This window comes from Abramis brama, assembly GCF_963993115.1.
Source record: "Abramis brama genome assembly, chromosome: 3".
NCBI lineage: Eukaryota > Metazoa > Chordata > Actinopteri > Cypriniformes > Leuciscidae > Abramis > Abramis brama.
Genome location: NC_139965.1, coordinates 2,824,167 through 2,846,674, shown reverse-complemented (window position 1 = coordinate 2,846,674; position 22,508 = coordinate 2,824,167). Strand labels below are relative to the sequence as shown.

At 43.1% G+C, this 22,508-nt stretch overlaps 1 long non-coding RNA gene across 3 annotated transcripts; it reads left to right on the top strand.

Moving 5' to 3' along the window:
• Nucleotides 1-9,318: 9,318 nt before the first annotated feature.
• Nucleotides 9,319-11,372, top strand: LOC311078804. 3 transcript variants are annotated; one of them, XR_014605276.1, is made up of 5 exons: nucleotides 9,319-9,454; nucleotides 10,104-10,237; nucleotides 10,420-10,482; nucleotides 10,649-10,743; nucleotides 11,115-11,372. It is a non-coding gene; the product is annotated as an uncharacterized lncRNA (long non-coding RNA). The 3 variants fall into 3 exon arrangements; XR_014605277.1 differs by lacking the exon at nucleotides 9,319-9,454 and adding an exon at nucleotides 9,569-9,735; XR_014605278.1 differs by lacking the exon at nucleotides 9,319-9,454 and adding an exon at nucleotides 9,574-9,715.
• Nucleotides 11,373-22,508: the final 11,136 nt, after the last annotated feature.

The following is a 22,508-nucleotide window of genomic DNA, read 5'->3' as shown; positions in this document are numbered from 1 at the left end:
ATGTGTGTTTATGTTTAAGTTATTGGTTTATTTACTGCTTTGTTATGTAAAAATGTGTTTCTCACCATCATGGAAAGAGATGTGTAAGATGGGGTTTTGCCTGTGCAGTTCTTATTCTGTGTTCTGAATAAAGAAAAGGGAGTAAGGTGACAATACTGCCTCCTGCTGGTTTGTGTTACTGATGCTCCACTCGCAGAGACACTCATGGTTGAGCAGTGTATGAGACATGAGTGCTCTTAACCTGTGCTAGCAATTAGCCTAGTAAAAGAAATATAGAGTAGTTTAGCTCCAGTCAGCTCCCACGTTTAATAACTGGCAATTATTACAATATACAATATCAGAACGCCACCCAATGGAGAAATATATTATTTCATTAAAATGCCTCCTACAACTAATTTTTAAAGATGCATAACAGACTGTCTTAAAGGGTTAGTTCACCCAAAAATGAAAATTCTGTCAGTAATTACTCATCCTCATGTTGTTCCAACCCCGTAAGACCTTCGTTCATCTTCGGAACACAGATTAAGATATTTTTGATGAAATCACTGGTGTTGGATCACTTCTCCACTTGCTGGCCCAGAAAATGTATTAAAGACATTGTTAATATAGTCCAAGTGACTCCAGTGGCTCAATCTTAAGTTTATAAAGCGACGAGAATACTTTTTGTGCGCAAAAACAAACAAAAATAACGACTTTATCCCACTTTTCATTTCCTCTCAGCCAATTACAATTCCCTTGTTGTAGCCTACAGCCTACCGAAGTTAATGAAACGTTTATGATAATAATAATATTCAAGTTGTACCGGAAAAAGTGTGTGTTCAGTGCTGTTCGCGAGTGTCACGAGTCGCCACAGCAATCAACTAACTAGTCCGTGAGGCAGACCCCCAAATTTCAGAAATTAGTATCATAAGAGGGCACCAATGTTGCTCTTTTTTATTCAACAGAGATCCCACAGAGATTTGTGGTCCCTGGACCACAAAAATGCATGATAGCAATTCTTAGTGGGTAGCTTAAGGTACAAAAATCACCAATTTTATGTATGACCCTGCCAAAATTTGGCAAATTCCACGTAAGTTCAGTTATTTCTTTAACTCATTATTTTTGGTACTAAAACATTTATACTTGGTGATATCTAGGTTGGAATATTGTCAAAACTTTAACTTGTTTAAATAATATAGTTATTATGATTATTTTTCTGCATAAAACATAGTGGTGTACAGCTTTCACTCAGTGTTTTAAACTGAAGACCAGTCTGTATGCTTCCATGTAACAGGTAAGAATGGATTTTGCAATGTTATACAATTTTTGATTAATCTATCAAGTCAATCCATTGTATGCTAATTACCATGGATAATTAAACAACAAGTGAAGTGAATGCTAATTGCCCAAATTGCACATTTGTTGACTGTCCGTGTACTGGTGCTTGAGATATCTTTATAATATATGCACACTATATGCAGAAACACACATAAGCAGACATTTACTATATTACACTCCTGAAGGCAGACAATAAACATCAAATTAATTTACAGCTTTCAGAAATATGTATAAGGCTCAGGAAGAGAGATCTCCTCAAAAGAAACGGCCTAAAACTGAAAACAAGTGTTTAATACATTGCACTGAAGAGGACCCAGAGAAGAATTTAACAACACCAAAGGACTGGAATTCGTGGACAACATTGGTTAAGGCAGCAGAAATAAGAAATCATAAAGACATATTAGATTTGGCTGAAAGTTGTTCTGAAGGAGAGGTTCCACAAATATGGTATAATAGGAGGTGCCGGAGTCTCTTTACAATGAAAAGGGATTTGGAAACACTCAAAAGCAAGCCATTAGACACTACAACAGAAACAATAGCTAGAAGGTCCATACGAACTCAGAGCTCTAGTTCATTGGTGTTTGAAAAAATCTGCATCTTTTGTGAGAAGTCTTCAAAGTTCAGACCAGGAACAAAAAGTAGAGAGCCGTTAATGCAGTCTGTGTCTTGGCAGTCTGATGCTGCAGTTAGAAATGCAGCTCTAGCCAACCAGGATAAAATAATGATTGCAGTTACTAGCAGAGAGCTGATAGCAGCAGAAGCTCACTACCACAAGAGTTGTTACAGGAACTATACTAGAGTCCTTACATCTCGTGATGCCCCTTCAGAGAGGTCAGAAGTGTCTGATGAAGAAAACAGGTATAAAGCCACAGAAGCAGCTGCATTTGACGAGTTGTTTGAATACATACGGGAAGAACTGATGGAACATCCTTGTGTTATGAAGTTTACAATTCTCACATGTAGAATCAGAGAGCATATGCACAAACGTGGCGTTGATACTAAAAACTGGCTGGCGGGCTGCATCGTCCACAGCGACCCACCGCCAGGGGCCCCCGAGGTCGACGTGAAAATAAATGGGAAGCCTTTCCGCGCCCTCTTGGACTCCGGCAGCACGGTCAGCCTGATCCAGTCTCGTCTGCTGTTCCCCCGCACAGACTCCAAAGCTCGTCTTCCCATCACCTGCGTCCACGGGGAGACCCGAGAAGTACCGACCCGGAGAGTGACGATCTCAGCCCCCTCAGGTTCCTGGCCGGTCGAAGTAGGACTGGTAAAGGACCTTCCAGTGCCGGTCCTGCTGGGAAGAGACTGGCCCGGGTTTGACCACCTCCTTGCCACCGCCACCCAGCCCGTCAGCCCGAGAGGGAGCCTCCGGAGACGGAGACCAGCCCGCAGACCACGTCAGCGCCCCGCCCTCCTGGCCTCTGACAGCGGGAGAGATGGTGAGTCTCCTTCCCAATGCCCTAATCTCTTCTTTGATGTTTTTCAGCAGGTCACGGAAGGGGGCTCATTCGCAAGGGAACAGCGCGAGGACGACAGGCTGAAAAACTGTTGGGAACGGGTCCGTATCATAGACGGGAAAGAAGTTCAGCCTGGTCCCCATCCTCTCCCGCACTTTGTGGTCCAAAATGGCCTGCTGTATTGTGTCGCGCAGCGAATGGGGGAGGAAAGAACGTTGCTGGTGGTGCCCCGGTCGAAGACAGAGACGGTGCTGGAGCTCACGCACACACACCCCATGGCGGGGCACCTCGGGGCTGACAACACTACACAGAGAATCCGGGACCGTTTCCACTGGCCGGGGATCGACGCCGAGGTAAAACGCTTCTGTCAGGCCTGCTGGACCTGCCAACGTACCTCTCCCAGGAAGCCTCCCCCCAGCCCCATGATTTCGCTGCCCATCATCGACGTGCCCTTCGAGCGCATCGGGATGGATCTGGTAGGGCCGCTGCCGAAGTCAGCCCGGGGACACGAACACATCCTGGTGATTGTCGACTACGCCACCCGGTATCCGGAAGCAGTGCCCCTCCGGAAAGCTACGGCCAAGTCCATCGCCCACGAGCTCTTCATGCTGTTCAGCCGAGTCGGCATCCCAGCGGAGATACTGACCGACCAAGGTACCCCCTTTATGTCCCGGCTAATGGCTGATCTCTGCAGGCTGCTGAGGGTGAAGCAGTTGAGGACTACAGTCTACCACCCGCAAACCGACGGCCTCGTGGAGAGGTTTAACCAAACCCTCAAACAAATGCTCCGCAGAGTGACCGCAGAAGACCGGCGCGATTGGGACCTGATGTTGCCGTATGTCCTCTTCGGCGTCCGCGATGTTCCCCAGGCCTCAACTGGCTTCACCCCCTTTGAGCTCCTGTTCGGACGACAACCTCGTGGCCTCCTGGATGTAGCAAGGGAGGCCTGGGAGCAGCAGCCTGCAGCCCATCGCTCCGTCGTGGAACACGTAAGACAGATGAGGAACAAGATCGACCGGGTCATGCCGTTAGTCCGGGAACACCTGGTGAAGGCGCAGCAGTCCCAACAACGGCACTACAACTGAGCAGCCCAGCCACGGGAATTCCAACCCGGAGACCGTGTTATGGTCCTAGTCCCCAACGCCGCCTGTAAGTTCCTCGCCACCTGGCAGGGCCCGTACACCATCCTGGAGAAAATTGGCCCCGTCACCTATCGCCTACGCCAGCCAGGAAGGAGCCGTCCAAATCAGTTGTACCACATCAACCTCCTCAAGAAGTGGGTGGGGACTAGAGACCAACTTACAGCTCTAGCCGTCTCCGAACCCGTGGTTGTGGACTTCAACCCTCAGCTCTCGGCTGCTCAGAAGGTGGACCTGCAGCACCTGGTCGGTCAGTTTTCGGATGTGTTCTCTCCACTCCCCGGGCGGACCAATGTACTACATCACGACATCCCCACACCACCTGGAGTCGTCGTCCGGCAGCGCCCCTACCGCGTGCGTCCCTGAGGCTCGTCGGCAGGCTATCAAGGAAGAGGTACAACAAATGTTGAAGTTAGGGGTGATAGAACCATCGCGCAGCCCGTGGTCCAGCCCAATTGTGATGGTCCCAAAACCGGACGGCACCCTCCGCTTCTGTAACGACTTTCGGCGCCTCAACGAAGTCTCAGAGTTCGACGGGTACCCCATGCCTCGAGTGGATGAATTACTGGACCGCCTGGGGAGGGCCCGGTTTATCTCCACCTTGGACCTTACAAAAGGATATTGGCAGGTACCGCTTTCTCCCTCTGCAAAGCCCAAAACAGCGTTCTCTACCCCCAGTGGGCACTGGCAATACCGGACCCTTCCCTTCGGCCTTCATGGAGCGCCCGCTACCTTTCAAAGACTGATGGATATCGTCCTGCGGCCCCATCAGGCCTACGCCGCCGCCTATATCGACGATGTCGTCATCCACTCAGAGGCGTGGGAGGACCACCTGGACCGTCTACGGAGGGTGCTGTCCGATCTCCGGAGGGCTGGACTCACCGCCAACCCTCGGAAATGTCATTTAGCGCTGTATGAGGCAAAGTACCTAGGTTTCCAAGTGGGACGAGGGATGATCCGTCCCCAGGAAAAGAAGGTAGAGGCCGTCAGGACAGCCCCACAGCCAAGGACCAAAACCCAGGTACGAGCGTTCTTAGGGTTGGCGGGGTACTATCGCTGCTTCATCCCTGACTTCTCCTCTTTAGCCGCCCCCCTGACAGATCTGACCAGGAAGGGACAGCCGGAGAAAGTACAGTGGACCCCGGCAGCAGAAGACGCTTTCAAGAAGGTTAAATCCGCCCTCACCTCGGAGCCAGTCCTGCGAGCTCCCGACTTCACCTGTCCCTTCCTGCTGCAGACGGATGCCTCAGACACAGGTTTGGGAGCTGTCCTCTCCCAAATCCAAGAGGGAGAAGAGCATCCGGTCCTGTACATCAGCAGGAAGCTGTCCCCAGCCGAGAGAAACTATGCCACCGTGGAGAAGGAGGCTCTGGCCATCAAGTGGGCAGTCCTGGAGCTGCGATACTACCTCCTTGGCCGGAGGTTCACCCTGGTCACCGACCATGCCCCTCTCCAGTGGATGGCACGAGCCAAGAATACCAACGCCAGGGTGACCCGATGGTTCCTCGCGCTCCAGGACTTCCACTTTGAGGTACAACATCGGGCCGGAGCCATGAACTCAAACGCCGACGGACTCTCTCGGATCTGGGCAGCTTTTGCAGGTCTGTCAGGGGTCACTCCCCACCCACCCCCTCTCTCTCCCCACCCACCCCCTCTCTCTCCCCTGCTGTCTCATATCCTCAACAGGACCAGGACGACGCTTAGGGGGGGGGAGTGTGACGAGCGTCCCGGCCGATCATCAGCGTCGCCCTGGAAACAAACGAGCCACAGCTGCACGTCCTCATCACGCCCCGATCGGCCTCAGCTGCGACTCATCAACTGGCGTGCTTATAAGCACACATGGCACAAGAGTTGGGGGAGAACCTCTGACTGAGAAAGTGGAACTAATGCTTCTCTCTATTCTCTCACAGACAGCAGCTGAAGCCGATCTCTCCCCACGAGCACTCAGACACGGACTTCACTGGCACAAGGATAAGAAGCACACCACTCACCGGAGCACCTACCCGTACTGTCTGCTTTCACCATTCACTCTGTTCAATAAACACACCCTCCGGGGCTTTAATTTGAGCTCTCCTTGTTGTGTGATTCTTCACCCCGTGACAGCTATTAAGGCGCTTACAGGAAATGTTGAATTGATCCAAATGATGAATCGCCTGGGACACTCTGTATCTTACACTTTGTTAGAGGAGGTAGATACAGCCTTGTGCCTGCAGAAATTAACCATGGCAGATGCTGCAGGTTTGGCTGTTCTTCCTAGCAACATAAAGCCCAATGTGCCTACGACATTAGGATGGGACAACATAGACAGAAACGAAGAGACATTGACTGGACAGGGAACATCACATAGGATCAATGGAATTGCAGTCCAGCCTTTGACAGAGGGTCCATCACTTCCACCAATGTCCTATGAAGTGCCCAAAAGGCAAAGATGTCATGCCTGAGAACCTACCTGTGTACAATGCCAGCGCTAAGGCCTCAGCTCCTACCATGGTCCATGAAGAAGTAGATTATCAAGAATGCTGGAACAAGGCCAGAATGAAGAATGTAGTATGGTTAGTCACCAAGGCACACAAATGCTAACCTCTCCAAATTCTGGATGTCGTACATTGACATGGTAGAAATTTTACTGGCAACACTAAGAGCCTCAAGGGAAGGGGACTGGCATCTTCATTTGGCATCAGTAAGGAGAATGATTCCATGAGTGTAAACAAACTATTCAAGCATGTACTTCGAGTTAATTATCAAGCTGGCGACGTTGTCTGGAGGCTTGCCCTACTATCCCAAGCCCGGTGGGAAAGGGGTGGACAAAGAATGGCGACCTGGAGGTGGACTGGATGATTGGCCTAGCAGCTCCAGAGGCAGTACTTGCCTTCATATCGTGCAAATGTATACGCTCATGCACTCTTCCAAAGAGTACCTGTCTAGCTAATGGTCTTAAGTGTACAGACCTATGCAAACTGGATTGTGACAACAGAGAGCAGAATGATGTAATGGAAAGTGACATTGACATTGGTGGGGATGAAGATAATGATGACACAGACACTGAATAACTTTAAGCTACCTGTATGCGACTAAGGGGTTCTTAAAGCTGCTCATTTGTACACTGGACTTGTGGTTTAGTTTTCTTTAAAAGTTCTTCTTGGGGCTAAATCAACTAGGTGGATGTTCATGAAAATATTTTCCTAAAAATGTTGGGAGATATATTGAACCATATTTGCATTATATTATTTTGTGTTAATAAAATTTCAAAATTGTATTATATTTTCCTATACAAGTTATAAGCCTATATAAGATTTTGTTTTATTTTATTTCATTTCACAGTGATATTTCATCATAAAAGAGAAGATCTAAAGCAATAGATATGTCAATATAACACAGTTTTTCAATGTTGAGATTTATTTTGCATAATTAGATTTTTTCAGCACGTTTAAATGTAAAATTTGTAATTTTCATACCTTAAGCTACCTACATGGCACTGCTATCATGCATTTTTGTGGTCAGGGGCAGTGCTCGAAGTGGGGCGGTACTCACCGGTACGCAGTACCGGCACTTCTGCATTTTACTCCAAAGCGTACCTGCACTTTTTCTTGCGTACCGCTACTTCTCGCATGTAGCCGGTACTCTACCACTGACAAAAACAGCGTCAGTGTCACGCCCATTTCACATATACTCCTTTTGCAATGCGTATGCGGTGCTTATTTTTTCCCGCACCCACATTAACAGGTTAGAGCTTTCACACTGCACGTAGATGCGGTCCGGCAATGCGTTCCAGGAGCGGTGCGTATACAGCAGTGCAACGATCATTTCTGCACCGAGTCTGTTTTCGCTGTGCTGCACGTGCTGAATTAAAGTGACAGCGCATGGTTCGTGGTCAAAATTAACACAGAATATGACATGAAAATATAATAATCTCACTATAAATGCATTTAATTAAATAAAATGTAGTAATCTCACCATAAATGTATTTTTGGACTTGCAGACTTGGAGTAGTTCCGTTTTCACACACACACACACACACACACACACACACACACACACACACACACGCGACTTGTTTAAATACATTTATGTTGTTAATAAATATCAATAAATTGTTGTTGTACCAGCAATATCTCCAAGTTTTGTTTTTCACTGTAGAAATGTCAAATGTCGTGATTACTTGCCAATGCAAGAGGGTACCCAGCTGGCATTCGACTGACCTTAAACGTTTAAATGTGGTTGAAATAATGTCAGTTTATGGAAAAACATTAATTCAACGTCAAAACAATGTTAAACACCAAATGGTTGAAATGGTGTTGTTAACTCACTGTGGATTCAACATAGAAATATAAATAAAATTTGAGTTGTACGTCAAATCAACATTATTTTTACAACCATGACTTTTAAACATTTTGTTGAAATATATCAGTAGAAAAATAACGTTGTTCCAACATCCAAACAATGCTGATCAATTAACTGTTGAAAAAGTGTTGATGCATGAATAATGATACAACGTTGAAAGATCAACTCTGAATTAAACGTTTGTTAAGTAACATTAATTCAACGTCAAAACAACGTTGAACACTAAATGGTTGAAGTGGTGTTGTTAACTCACTACGGATTCAACATAGAAATAAAAATAATTTTTTTAGTTGTACGTCAAATCAACATTATTTTTTTACAACCATGACTTTTAAACATTTTGTTGAAATATATCAATAGAAAAATAACGTTGTTCCAACATCCAAACAATGCTGATCAATTAACTGTTGAAAAAGTGTTGATGCATGAATAATGATACAACGTTGAAAGATCAACTCTGAATTAAACGTTTGTTAAGTAACATTAATTCAACGTCAAAACAACGTTGAACACTAAATGGTTGAAGTGGTGTTGTTAACTCACTACGGATTCAACATAGAAATAAAAATTTTTTTTTTAGTTGTACTTCAAATCAACATTATTTTTTTTACAACCATGACTTTTAAACATTTTGTTGAAATATATCAATAGAAAAATAACGTTGTTCCAACATCCAAACAATGCTGATCAATTAACTGTTGAAAAAGTGTTGATACATGAATAATGATACAACGTTGAAAGATCAACTCTGAATTAAACGTTTGTTGAGTCGTGATAAAAGCGCTTTCTAACGTTACATCTTTTATTTTTCTTTTTTTTTATTGCATAACACATTTGTTACAATTTGCCGAAAAAAGAAATTGATCTTGTAATACATCATTTAGATACAATTCATGTTTTCATAAGGAATAAAAAATAAAAATAAATACACATCAGCCAAAAGAGAATTGAGACGCTTTCTACATCTCCTGGCGTACTTTGAGAGCAACTCCAGTCTGATTGATCATTTTGGAATATCGTTCAACACAAGAGCTTGATTGGAGGACGGCGGTTGTCCATCACACAACTGTGATTCTATTGGCTCTGACGGTTCCAGACAACACCCGATTGCTCATGCGCGAAGTGGGTCTGTGTTGTCATCGTCAGGCAGATTCTGACCTGGACGGGTTCGGAATGAATTTGGTGGTAACATCTCAAACGGTAAGCAAAGTTTTTGAAGTCACATTTTATAACTAGAAAATTCCTAAATAAATGTTGTGTGTGCCTGACTCTGTCACATATGGGCGTCGTGACGTCATACTTGGCGTGGCGGCCATGTTGATGGCCTCGCGAATGTAAACATACAGCAAGTCGAACGAGGAGAAACAGAGTAGGGAGAAGAAAAGAAAGAAAAAAGATGCTAGAATCCCGAAAAGGATGTGGAATTTACCGGGATACGTTAAATGGGGAAACCAGGGACCAGTATGTGGACAAATTTTCCTGTAAAATATCCCGTATTTTAATACCTTACTCTCATAACATTAATGTTAGCCCTTCCATCGGACCTGTCAGTCTCTGCACTGTTGTCCTGTTTCTACCCCCTTGCCCTTTCAGCGAAACAGATGTTTTCAAAGCATCGTTTTGCTTACTTGAAGTCAACCTTAGCGTGATATTGGCCTTTTTAAGATAACAGCGTGGTTGTTGTGAGAGCACGATTTCATGCCAATCTGTAAGCAAAGTCACGTTAGACCTAGCTTCACAACTCGCATAGTTAATGCTGCAGTTTTGTAGTACGAATTTTTGCTGTCAGCAGAGGGATAGCAACAGAAAGATGAATGTTGAAATTTTCATTTTTCGGGATATTTTATAGGAAAATACTATACGGGAAGACAGCGGGAAAAGAGCTCTGCTGGAACAAGTTATGAAGTGAAGCCGGCAAACACTAAAGAAGAGCTTGAAGCTTTAGAGAATCACTTGGAGGACAAGAATGAGGGAGTAGAACTGGTAAGTTTTAAATAATTAATCTTGTAAAGTGCTGGCAAAGTTTCATTATGACAATTGGCTTGTTCACTTTGGTGACCACTACAAACTCCTCGTCCTCATCATGTGCCTGCTTTGTGGAGGTCTGACTCTGACCACATTTTCTGGTTATAATTTTAATTTCTTGTTTCTTGTTCTTTTCCGAGTAAACAACTGAAGATGTTGGGAGGCGTTGATGCTGCAGACCATGTGAAGAAGTCAATGGCTGCGTAAGTAACTTTATGTTCCTTTTTTGCATTAGTTTACAGTGATGTTCCCTGTCATATACTGTCATGCACTCCCCCCACACACCCACTTACTCACTCTCTGCTACATTTTCATAATGAACTTGATTGCAATATAATATTCTAATATAAATCTGTTTAACCATGGCAGAACTATGACAAATAAAATGATGGCCATAATGAGCCTCAGAGGAAGAAGTGGGAAGGTTGCCTTCATGAAGACCCGTCTCTACAAGATAATCTGTGGTGAGTTTGCTTTAACATAGTAGTTTTGTAACAGTGTTTTAAATAATTGAATATAGTAAGCAGAATAATAATTCATAAGAAATGAAGAAATCATTTTAGTTGGAGAACTCTACAGAGCATGGTCTAATATTATATACAGTACTCCATTCTGGGCTCTAGACTAACTTCTCTACCGGCAGCACTGGTTACTACCAACTGCCTTTTGTTGCTTGCCCAAGCACATGATTATCAATGACCTTGCACATTGATCAATACTAATTTATATACTTGAAACATTGGCAATTCCACAAAAGTTGATATTTGCAAAATATTTTAATTTGAGAGGTTAACGTTTGCTAATACTGATCTGTTTCCCCCCCCCCCCTCATCAGACGCTGTCTTGAGCTCATTTGATACAACTACAACAAAAGCAGACGAATACATGGCCAAATACTTGAAATATGCACCAGAGAGGATAGGTGGCGGTGGCAGAAAGAAGTAACAAGAAGGGAAGATTTAACCAGCCGTGTTCAATGTTGCCCAATGTTTGGGCCGTTTTTCTAAAGGTTAAAGTTCGACACGTGTAAAATGATGTTGTGTGAAATGTTGGCACACTTGCAGCCATGCAATAAAGCATGTTTCTTACGTCAGTGAAATGTCTTTATTAATCTTCTTCCTGGTCTTGCTTTGACCAATTGGCTTCTTCCTAGCTGACTGTTCAACGTTGATTAGATTGACGTTGTAATGACATTGCTATTTCAACGTTGATTAGATTTGCAAAATCTAAACTAAAATCAATATTGATTCAACGTTGGCGAATTCACCTATGTTGAGAAACGTGACATTGGAATGACATTGCTATTTCAACGTTGATTAGATTTGCAAAATCTAAACTAAAATCAATATTGATTCAACGTTGGCGAATTCACCTATGTTGAGAAACGTGACGTTGGAATGACATTGCTATTTCAACGTTGATTATATTGACGTTGGAATGACGTTTCTATTTCAACGTTGATTATATTGACGTTGGAATGATGTTTCTATTTCAACGTTGATTATATTGACGTTGGAATGACGTTTCTATTTCAACGTTGATTATATTGACGTTGGAATGATGTTTCTATTTCAACGTTGATTATATTGACGTTGGAATGACGTTGCTATTTCAACGTTGATTAGATTTGCAAAATCTAAACAAAATCCAACGGTTATCCAACACTGACACCTGACGTTGATTCAACGCTGACTCTACGTTAAAATGCCAGCTGGGTACCAGCACCTTTTTTCCCCCACTTCAAGCACTGGTCAGGTGGCATGCCTGTTTTGAAAAATAAACATTAGAATTGGTGCCCTTTTTGATACCAATTTTCTGCCCGCCTCACGGACTAAACCACTTAAGTTTCTGTGGTAACCTACAGCTCCTGCACTGGATCCAAGCAGCTGCAGCTTGTTTAAAGTAATGACGAAAACATTTTTTAGAACAGCAGCGAAAATGTAAAAGTAGGCTATATAAACTTTAATATATCATTCTATTGAAACGGGTGCTTTGCTGTGCAAAGAGACATTTCGAAACATTTCACCCGATGGTACTTTCACTTTAGCCGCAGAGACCCTTTATGTCCTATAAATGTGTCGTATTTTTGATAATCCGCGCAGATTTCAGTTGATTCTGTTTAAAGTTATTAAAAATAAAACATGCATGAATGAGAAAGAAAAGAGCAGGATGTGCTTTATATTGAAAATAAATATTAAAAGCGCGCGATAAGTTGCGAAAGAGAACTGAATTATACTGACAGGATGCTGTGCGCGCGCTCCGAGCGCAACACGGACAAGCAGAGTAGGCCTAGCCTTTGTCTTCGGTCGCGCGCCTAAACGGCCAAATAAACAGAAATATATCAAAATGCAAAGTCGAGTATTCACATAAGCACTGTAGATGTAAGTACTGTGTGCATTCACTCTCTCTCTCTCTCACGCACACTAAAGAGGATTTATGCACATCAGTTGGTAACTCAACCACACAGTGAAAGCCTTGCACAGTTAATTCCATATTGCAATTTATTTATTATTTGGTGAATATTTGTTTGTTTTTAGTTGTCTATGGACCTAATAATTACTACTGTTGAAATTTTATTGGAAAAAAAGCAGGCCTTTAAAGGCACACTAGGCAGCTTTCCGTTTTTGTCAAACAGCGACCCCTAGAGTCGCTGTGGAGTACTTGTATTTAACGTTACTGTCGTAAATAGCACTCGCGCAGAGCTGTCTGTACTCACGGCCTGATCCCTTCCGCCCTCTATACCGGTACCTGTTCAATAGGATGGAAGCTGTAACGAGTGGAAATAAGGTGTGGCCCCTTTAAGAGCTGCGCGCGCCCTGTTGAACTGTCGTCGGCAGTCTGTGTTGTATCATGTGCACCTCGAACACCCGTATGCGGGTTATTTCAGTTTGATGCTCATTCTTATCCTACTTTTGTTTATCAAGTAAAGATGTGGACGTTAGAACGGGTGACAGACAGTTACACGAGTTCGACTGGGGAATAAAGTGCAAGTTGTGAGATGCCAATCTCCTCCGTGAGTCTGTCTGGCTCTCGGTAATAACTTCATCTGTGAGCTATCCCTATTTCTCCTCCTGACAGAACGTGTTACAAAGCGTCGGACATCGAACAGGCACAGATAACCTCTGAAGATGTCTACTAGTCCATCAACAAGAACGATATTTACTCGAGTCTGACTCCTTGCTCGGTCAGTCTGCCGTTTCCTTTCTTTCGTCCTCCGACAAAGCTTTCCTAGCTTTGTGTGCAGTGCCATAAAGCAATTTGTTACATCGCGAGACCTGATATCACGCGATACTTCCTGACGCGACCCGCCGGCCCAAAGTTGCAAGGGTGGTTTTTCCGCTCACAGGCGCTCGGGGGATGCGCGACGACCACCATTCAACCCGAAACAAGTCATATAACTATTCCAATGACTCCGAAGCTGTTCGGTTAAGGTAAAAAAGTTACTTAGTGCACCTTTAATAATAATATTATATTTTTTTTTTTACTGTGGCTCTTTTGGAAAAAATGCATTAACCAAAAAGGAAAAAATGGCTCTTTGGTCAAAAAAGGTTCCCGACCCCTGGGTTATAAGGTAGTTTGTGACGTCAGAAACACCAGCGATTTCAAAGCGTGTTTTTGAGACCGTCTTTGGTTCACTGCAGTTTTAAGCAGAAATACTCAGCAATGGTGTCGACTTATGAATTTACACATGGTTTGTCTTATTAAAGCATATTTAAAAAAAACACATAAACATATAAACAGCATTAAAATCTGGATTTTCACTCCTACTTTAACTTGCAATGGAATAAAACGTTGTTTCTGTAAATGGCAGCTTTACAACTCTCTAAAAACATTTTATGTTTCATAACTACTTACAGGACAGGTGTTAACCTACAGGTGTCATGTCTTGCTTTTCAATTTACATTTACATTTATCTTTTAGGACAGAATAAGACTCAACTAACAATGCAAATGCATTCAAAGTGTGGCTAAACCATCAGCGTAAGATGCAAGGATGATTTATTGTTATACAAAACATACAAATCCTATTTTTGCAGCTTTACAGAAGTGCACATATGACAGAGAGCAGCTACCCAGCTAACAAAAGCATATGCTAACAACGTTTTACTAAAGCAAGCTAAAAAACGTTATTTCTGAATGTTCTGTTAAAGTTCAAAACATCCAGTTCTCTTACGAGAGGTTCTCTCGTATTGCGTAAGTTAGCTTGCGCTATGGGAAAGTTGTCTTTTCTCGAGATCTGAAGCCAAAAAATTATCCTTAATTTTGTATTTATTGTCAACGCAGTGCGGCAGCCGGCAGACAATGGCAGGCTACATCAGCGTGCTCATTGGCTGTCCAGCGGCAACTGCTGCAGCCTACCAGTGAGCCCTGTGTGACGTCGCGCCCTCCACACCCCTCTAACCGTCAGGATGGGTGTGGCTAGCATGTATATAAGGAAGGGCTCACAGGCTGGAAATCTGATTTTCTTGACTTCAGCGAAGCTCTTCGCATCGCTGGATCTTGAGAGCCGCCACCGTTGAAACCAGCGACCAGCAAGCTTAGGAAGTGCCTAAGGAAGCCGGCCGCCTTCGCCGCCTTCAGCCATCCGTGCCTGCTACGCTATCCGGCGACATATCCTTTCATTGCTGTGTGAGCTCGCCCTGCGACACATACTTTCTCTCATTTCTCTCCTAAAAGAACACGAGGCGTTTTTATCAAAATGCCTCGTTTTTCCTGCGGGAACGGCCAGCCATCGCTGTATGCAAGCCGCCGTATTTAAGCACCGAGAGCCGTATTTAAGCACCTCCGTACCAAGCTCTCGAGCCCGCGATATGCGGCAATCGGAGCCCGGAGGCCATTCTGCCCCTAGCTGCACACGCGAAAGCGTGGGAAGCTATTCCAGGCGCGTCAGAATGGGTGCTGAGCACAGTAAAAAAGGGCTATACTCTGCAGTTCGCTCGCCGCCCCCCGCGCTTTCAAGCGCGAACCGAGACGAGAGTGAATGGGGAAGTAGCACATCTACTTCGGGCAGAAATAGCGACACTTCTGTGCAAAGGGGCTATAGAACCGGTACCCCCTTCTCTGAGCGAGTCAGGCTTTTACAGCCGTTATTTCCTCGTTCCCAAGAAGGACGGAGCTCTCAGACCGATTTTGGATCTGAGATATTTGAACAAAGCTCTTATGAAAAGACCGTTCAAAATGCACACAATCAGGCAGATCCTCAAGCAGATTCGCCCGAGGGAATGGTTTATCTCCCTCGATCTGAAAGACGCTTACTTTCAGATCCAGATAATACTCCGACACAGGCCATTCTTGAGATTCGCCTTCGACGGTCAGGTATATCAGTACACCGTCCTGCCGTTCGGCCTGTCTTTAGCACCCCGTACATTCACGAAGTGCATGGACACGGCTCTCGCTCCCCTGAGAGGTCAGGGAATGCGAATTTTGAACTATTTGGACGATTGGCTGATTCTAGCACAGTCAGAGGAAGAGCTTATCGCTCACAGAACAGTGCTTCTCAGCCACCTGGAAAGCCTGGGTCTCACGGTCAACTGGACCAAGAGCTCATTACTGCCCAGTCAGTCAACCTCTTTCCTGGGTTTGGATCTGGACTCTGTGGCAATGACGGCCCGCCTTTCGACACAGCGCGCGCGCTGCATCCGACACCTGCACCAGCACCGCACCTCTCAAGACATTTCAGAGGATGCTGGGTTGTATGGCTTCAGCTGCAGCAGTGCTTCAGCTGGGTCTACTGCGTATGCGCCCGTTGCAACGCTGGTTGAATGCCCGAGTGCCTCACAGAGCCTGGGCTTCCGGCGGCTTTCGAATCAGAGTGACTCAGAGCTGCGTTTCAGCACTGAAGCCCTGGTTAGCGGCCGACTGGTACCAGCGGTCTGGGGTCTGAGCTGTTTTCTGGGCCCTGGAGGTGTTCTGACATGCTCTGACATTTGTGCTTATTTCTGTTACTTGTGACATTTTCATGGCTAAAGTCTGATTACACTGTATTCAGCACAAACTCTGCTACAATAATATATCAGTATAAAATATAAAATCTCACTGAAATAAGGCCATGAAACCCATACTGATTATTTCTTCACAAGACTTTTGAAAATTGTATCACGTAGCCTAGAATATTTGCTCCAAAACTATGTGAAAATCGCCCTGACTGCTCATTCAGATAAGACAATACATTGATTTAAAAATTGTACAACGTGTTTTGTGTGAGAAAGCCTTAATGCGGGAGGTCATTAATATGTAAGCTTTTCACACCTGAGAAAGACAAAGACCCTCCCCTAACGGCCCTATTAGGAGCTATCAGGCCCTATCATGAGCTATCAGGCCCTATCATTCTGAGCAACCTTGCACAAAGAATGAGGAGATTTTAAAAAGAATGGCTTTTTGATTGTTTGGATTTATTTACAACACAACATAATTCAAAGATACAAAACAAATGACAAAAAAGCACTTATTGAAAACAATGATCCAAAGACAGAGACCTTTGTGCCATTCCTAAAAACAATGTACATACCTTTCATTTTCAAGGTGTTTGATTTTCACTTTACCATGTTCATGTACAGAGACTCATGTGAATGTTGAAGTCAGCAGGACTCAGTGGCATCTGGGCCCTGAAAGAAAAAAAAAAGTGAACATACTGATATCAAGAGAAAGGCCTGCACGATTTTGGGAATAAATTTTAGATTTTTCTGGTTAAAATTGCTTTTTAAAATTCACAGAATACACACACACACACAAATGTTTCCAACAATATATAATATAATGAACACCAGGTTTGTTGTGCCTTGTAGGCATAGGCTATGCGCAGTGCTGCATAAAATAATAATAACAATAACCTATAGCAGCCTGTAAATCTTCCAAAAGATTTCAGTAACAACTAAGCTAGAGAAAAATATATTGATTATCATATGTTACTTCAAATGTTTCCATTTGTTATGATGATATGAAATGAGATAATAGTAAAAACATGAAGCCGTTTGGTGCGTTTTGCTTTTCAAACGCGATCGCGTTCCAAAATATGATACATTCAAACGCGATCGCGCTGCAAAATATGAAACATTATGGTTACCATATACATATCTACGTTTGAGCAGATATCCACAAACACAGTAACAGTAAACATAGGTCTAAATATTATAATATTCACCATATACACTCACCTAAAGGATTATTAGGAACACCTGTTAAATTTCTCATTAATGCAATTATCTAATCAACCAATCACATGGCAGTTGCTTCAATGCATTTAGGGGTGTGGTCCTGGTCAAGACAATCTCCTGAACTCCAAACTGAATGTCAGAATGGGAAAGAAAGGTGATTTAAGCAATTTTGAGCGTGGCATGGTTGTTGGTGCCAGACGGGCCGGTCTGAGTATTTCACAATCTGCTCAGTTACTGGAATTTTCACGCACAACCATTTCTAGGGTTTACAAATAATGGTGTGAAAAGGGAAAAACATCCAGTATGCGGCAGTCCTGTGGGCGAAAATGCCTTGTTGATGCTAGAGGTCAGAGGAGAATGGGCCGACTGATTCAAGCTGATAGAAGAGCAACTTTGACTGAAATAACCACTCGTTACAACCGAGGTATGCAGCAAAGCATTTGTGAAGCCACAACACGCACAACCTTGAGGTGGATGGGCTACAACAGCAGAAGACCCCACCGGGTACCACTCATCTCCACTACAAATAGGAAAAAAAGGCTACAATTTGCACGAGCTCACCAAAATTGGACAGTTGAAGACTGGAAAAATGTTGCCTGGTCTGAGAGTCTCGATTTCTGTTGAGACATTCAGATGGTAGAGTCAGAATTTGGCGTAAACAGAATGAGAACATGGATCCATCATGCCTTGTTACCACTGTGCAGGCTGGTGGTGGTGGTGTAATGGTGTGGGGGATGTTTTCTTGGCACACTTTAGGCCCCTTAGTGCCAATTGGGCATCGTTTAAATGCCACGGCCTACCTGAGCATTGTTTCTGACCATGTCCATCCCTTTATGACCATGTACCCATCCTCTGATGGCTACTTCCAGCAGGATAATGCACCATGTCACAAAGCTCGAATCATTTCAAATTGGTTTCTTGAACATGACAATGAGTTCACTGTACTAAAATGGCCCCCACAGTCACCAGATCTCAACCCAATAGAGCATCTTTGGGATGTGGTGGAACGGGAGCTTCGTGCCCTGGATGTGCATCCCACAAATCTCCATCAACTGCAAGATGCTATCCTATCAATATGGGCCAACATTTCTAAAGAATGCTTTCAGCACCTTGTTGAATCAATGCCACATAGAATTAAGGCAGTTCTGAAGGCGAAAGGGGGTCAAACACAGTATTAGTATGGTGTTCCTAATAATCCTTTAGGTGAGTGTATCTAGCAACAGTTCAACTGCAATGTGAAATTTATGCAACAATAACAAACTAATATGTAAGAATTTCTTACCTTACATCTTTCTTGTCTTCAAATCGCGTTCTTCTTCTGAGGTAAATCCAATGTAAGCTCAGGCGCGTCTTTCAAACTCGACGAAAAGTGAAGTGAAGTGTTTTGGTGTTTTGTTGTTGAGGTAATGAGCGTGTTCGCATTCCATGTGGAGATTTGAAGGGGAATCTCTTTTGCGCGCGTGGGCGTGGTCAAATTAAAACTAATGAGCAAGCGTTTGAGATACTGGACATCTTGTTGGTTTTATACAAATTACTTAAACAGAGAATATTTGTTTTCAGTTTGAATCTGATCATTTAAAAGTACACACTTAAATGTTTATAAAGGTATATGGCTCATAAATGTGTGGCAAGTATTCCCTGAGTTTGGTTTCAGTTTATAGACCTGCTCAAGAAAAAAAAGTTCACCGCGACGGAGAGGCAGAACGCACACCCTGTTTATTTTCTTTATTTTACAAAAGCACAATGTTTTGATTTGATTGTAAGTGGACACATACAAAAGTAGAAATATCACAGATTCTTTTTATATATTTATTTTTTCTGTATGACCATAAATGACAGAGTAATTTAAGTTATTTCTGAATGTTCTGTTAAAGTTCAAAACATCCAGTTTTTTTAATGTTTTAAAAGTGTTTTTTCTTGGTTATGCGGACATTACATTTCATCATAACGCAAACAGGAACGTTACTTTTGAATGTTCTCTGGACATTCTGAAATAAGTATTATCATTTAAAAAATGTTAGACTAACATCAAAATAAACGTTTAAATTATGTTTTTGTGCTTTATAGATTATAAAAGACCAGCTAACTTTGAACAAACGTTCTGTTAACGTTACTGGAAGAAGGTTTGTTCATAACTTTCCCAGCCAGAACATTTACAACTAAAATGAGACGGTCAGTTCCTGATTCAGCTGCAGGGCGTCTTAGAAACTTCATTCTTCTGATACCACATTCTCTGAAAGACATTTTCTTCATCTCCAGAAATTTGTTTCTTCATCTCCAGAAATTTGTTTCTCTTTCAGCATCTGCTCTATCTGAAGAACACAGACCTTTATCACACAAGGCTCTTGGTAAGTCATTAATATATCTTCAATGTTCAGTGTATTGAACTAACCTTCATTAAAATCTCTTTCTTCACTTCAGGATCATTCAAATCCAAATTTGGACTTGATTTCACCTCCAATCTCACGATCTGTCTCTTCATCTCTTTATCATCTGTGAGAGAAAAACACATGAAGAAGTTCTCAGGTTAATAAAGAAGTTAAAATAAGTGACAATGACAAGCAGCTGTCCAAGAAAAATGTAAATTTCCTTAAAACCTTAAGACAAGGTCTCATTTGTTCAGATTAGTTCACTGTATTAGTTCATCTAAACCAGTGGTTCTCAACCTTTTTTGAACAAACGCTCCCTGACCTATTCATAGTCCTCTTAACGCCACCCGCCCCACCCCACCCCACCCCACCCCGAAAAACTGAAACTGAAACAGAAGTTGCTTATTTTATTTAACCAACATGTAAAAGCCTCAAGTTGAGAAATATTGTGTTTGGGGGGAAAAAGCAAAAACACATGGACTGTTTGAAAGGTATTGCAAATGTATGTATTTAAAATTCAAACAAATTCAAGCTCTCACACACACCACACTTTAAGATTAACCAATCAAGTGGCTTTCAAATTTGAATAGCCTACAAACGATCATTTGATTTCAAATGACGAACAAAGACAACAGCTCGGCCACCTGAACTGAACCGAAGAAAAAACGACAAAGGCGACAAAACAGCGACGACAAACAGCCAATGACAAACAGCCACCGTAACTAATTACGGTCATTAGTGTGAGCCAATTGAGCTTGGTGATTGGCAGACAACTTTTTAACATCAGGACACAAGGATGTCAGCTTGAGCCGGAGTGCGCCTGAGGTAACCAAATTGAGACGGCTGCGGTACTTCGTCTGCATGTGCAAAGCTTGACTGAACCCCTGCTCAACAAGGTATGACGTCGGAAAAGCAAGGAACAGAAGACGAATCCTCTTCCACAAAAGAGGGAAACGCTGACCATGCGTGGCCCACATGACACGCCAGCCACAAGCCCGAAAGGTTGCCTTGGCCTCCTCATCATTTTGGAGGTCGATGAGAGTTTCTTGAATTTCGGCCTCACTCCTGGACATATCCACTTGAAATGGCTCCATCACCCATTCAGGGACATCCAATTGATCGAGGTCCCTGAAACGGATCTCCATGTCCGCCTTCACTGCCCTCAAGTGATCGGTGTAACGCAGCAGGTGGTTATCGGTCAACTCCTCAACCACCTGAATGTAAGTAAATTAAGTACAGAAAGGCAGCCGAAAAACTCCATCAGGTGACCTAATGGAGAAAAAAAAAACTTGGGAGAACCCAGGCTCAGTCGGGGGCCAGTTCTCCTCTGGCGTTTATGAACTAGAGGTCGGATGTAACTGTAAGATTAAAAGTATTATATGAATGCCTGGCTGAAGAGATGCGTCTTTAATCTAGTTTAATGTACTCAACACTATGCTGTCTGCACTTCTTCTTGTTTTCCGCCATGATGTTCGAATGTGTTTTGATATAAAAAATGTTTAAGTCTACGTAATTGTTTTTGTGTATTTTGATTGGACACATTAATCTTAAATCGCGAAGCTTGTGTACATTTTGATTGGACACATTTAACTGTTTGTCAAAGTCCTCAGCAGCATTCTTTCTACCACTCTGACAGCTGCGGCATTTGTTTTTAGGCGTTGCTATGGAGATCATTTGCCGGTAACTAGCCGGACAAGTCTGAGTAGGCTACTAGCGGCGCCAGGATTGTAGGTGGGCCTTCAGAAAACTGGATGGGCCAGTTAAAATAAGCCAAAAAATAAATAAATAAAAAAAGGACATGGTTTGCCTTCATCTCCGTTTCAGTGCTTTTCTGCGCACTGAGGACAGCGAATCAGCAGCCTACCTGAATTTAATGCGTAGGCTAATTTAGCATCGGTAAATAATAAAAAAATAAAAAAAACTTACAGGAATTTTTTTGTTGCTTTTTTTAATACAATTACAATTTCAATTACAATTGTCTATTTGTACAAATTGCTGCACATTCATTTAATTCTGAATTTTGCACACTTAAGTTTAAAGGCATTTGTTTGTGCATAGTAAAACATATCTGCAACATTTATCAAGTTCACTGATAATTGTGCGTGCATTTATTAATTATTATCTTAATGAATAATGTAACAAGGACGAAGCATGTAAACTGCGTTGTTTGTTTAGAATGGAATGGATCGCAAATGGATCCAAAAGAAGAAACGTACAAAACCATAGTAGAAAATGAGCGGGCCCGGACCTCAATGGTAGCGCCGCGGCTGGTGCTACTAGCAACATTTAAATATTAATTCATTAATTTGCACAGACATACCCTTACAGGATTTTACCATGTTAATTTCTAACATTTACTAATAAGGCAAAACTCTGTTAACATAAGTTAATGCAGTGTTTCCCAACCATTGTGCCGTGACAGGCTGTCAAGTGTGCCGTGGAGAATTAGCATTCCAGTCAGGCGGAAACCTTGTATCTCTATATTTGGTCATTTTTGTTTTATTTTAAAAAATCAATCCTATGAGCAGTTAAGTTAAATTGCAAACAACTCACCATAGCAGATAAATGGACATTTTGCCAGACACACCTCGTCGTTCCAGGATCCATCAGGAAGTATGAGCACACAAAACTGTTTGCCACCATAGTTGTTCGGCTGTCCTCTTCTCCAAAATCTGAACTCGGATTTGCTCTGATCGGACCAGATCCA